Here is a 2,268-nt window from a genome sequence, read left to right as displayed (position 1 = left end):
CACACACACACACACACACACACACACACACACACACACACACACACACACACGTTTTGCAGAGTGCTTTGCTGAGAAAAACATTTTCAAGTTAGCCCCTTTGCCCCACAGGGGATGGTTTCCCAGCATAAAAAAAACAAGAAAAGTAAGACCAAACGGCACACTTACACTATAAGGCTGACATCACAAAGGAAACAAACCGTAAAACACCAAACACTAAACAACCCAACAAAGACCAATAAARGTTTCAACAATTGCAGCGCAAACACTGCAAGCAGCAAGCAAATCTGGCAGTTCACAGACTCTCTTTCCATTTTCCTGGAGATTATTCCCTCGCTCCCTCTTTAGAATGCAGCCAGGCAGTGACCAGCTGMATTATTTAGTTGTTTATGTTTATATGTGTGCCCGCTGCAAGAAAGCAAATGCATGTGTTGCTGGACTGACAGGATGATTAATTGGATCCCCAYTGAATGATGGGGGGGTGGATGGAAATTGTGGGTGGAGGTGGAGGCTGGTGGGATATCGGAAGCACATCAAAAAACAGGGGTTTGCTTCCACTTCCTCTGTAGGATCACCTCACTTCCATCCAAAAGCTGCTCCACACAGCACACAACCCTTGTTAAGAGTTAATGAAGAATTTCTTTATGACAAGCTCTCATTCAGAAACAAGGTATGAACAGAATAATTAGTCTTGAGTTCTGGAAAACAACAACAAGAGAAGAGGAATGACTGAGAAGGAGACMTGAATGCAGAGGAATTTGAGTGTGCATCAGAGCTGCACGCTGTTTGTTGAAGGGGCACAGCAAATGCTGAAATGGCAGATAGCTTTATGCACAACCTGGGTAAATATTGWCACTGGACATTTTTCAATTATGACATCTCCAAATACGAGTTGTAAGCATTCTTAACTGAGCATGCCTCAGAGGGTGAACATAAGGTGAAATGGGAGTGTAAAGTTGCTGAGAAAAAAAACACAGAAAGACAGATAAATTATCCTCAAGCTAATGTGAAGCTTCTTTTTTGGCACAAGCCTGAAATCCATGTTACTACAAATGTAATAATTATGCACTCAAATTAAATTTGAAAGTCATTTCAGCTGCACACACTTATCACAGAGAGGCTTAAAATGGTTCGGAGTGAAGTGTTGAAAGACTGCCCTCCTGTGTCAGGCACACAAACACAAAATGTTGCACACTGAAATCAAATTCTCAGCATTAGATTTGGAATTAAGTAAAAATGATTTTTTAATCTTTACAAAATAAGATGATTTTTTTTCCAACACAAAAAGCGGTCTCCTAATAGCATCTATACAGTATAGACAATCTATTATATAAGTGCTTGTGTGTTTCTTGTTTCTTCAAACCATGACAGAAAATAAACACTGAATTTTAACAGGCTGTCAATTTCCAGTCCAGGTCTTAAGAAAAAAAATTAAATGAGAACAATTCTAGGACACTCACACAAAGTTTTACATTTCAGATGTGAGAGTTCGGGCCTTCCTCCTTTCATTTAGTAAAGTCGGAACATATTGTACAAATCAAAGTGCAACCGTGAGACATTTTTAGGTGAATTTCCTCTAAACGATGTGTTTATTCAGTTAATCAGTCGGATGCTGGTGTGTCTGTGTTAGCCCACATTCTAATGCTGACTGCTCATCATCAAAAGCCCTCTTTTTGGGTCGAGTGGTGTGTTTTGCATTAACATCTAAGAGCTTATTTTACAGTGGAGCTCATCTGCTGACCAAATGTGTCACACAGTAAGATGAGAAATGTTTCAGCCTCTCCAGTTGAGCTAATAAAGCRTGACAGATGACTGGATTTGTGATCCGCCCTGTCTTCACTTGTCATTTTCATAAGCCCATATATGTCACACGTGACATTTGCCATGTGGTAAAACTAGACAACTTGCCACAATGTTTTCTTGATTTTTATYCCAACGCCCCCTCATTGTCATGTTACACAAATCCTGAAAACAGTATTTTTTTGTTGTGACCCGTGCAGAATAACATTTTGAAGTTGTCAGCAAGGCCACCGTGGGACACTTACAACTTGTCAACTGACAAAACAGTGATGTGTGAAAGACTGGGGTTACAGAAACCTGCAGGCCTGTGGGGCGTCAGGGTGGTTCCTCTCTGCTTGCTTTATACCTCAACAGAAAATGTACGTGTCAGCAAAGAAATCCTGAACATTTAAATCAACTTGTAAACTTTTCAGGTCTGTGTCAACTTTTGTGCACCTGAAGGTCAGTTTGTTATACATACATATATAT

This window comes from Austrofundulus limnaeus, unplaced genomic scaffold (genome assembly GCF_001266775.1).
Source record: "Austrofundulus limnaeus strain Quisiro unplaced genomic scaffold, Austrofundulus_limnaeus-1.0 Scaffold178, whole genome shotgun sequence".
NCBI lineage: Eukaryota > Metazoa > Chordata > Actinopteri > Cyprinodontiformes > Rivulidae > Austrofundulus > Austrofundulus limnaeus.
This window is presented reverse-complemented; position numbering follows the sequence as displayed.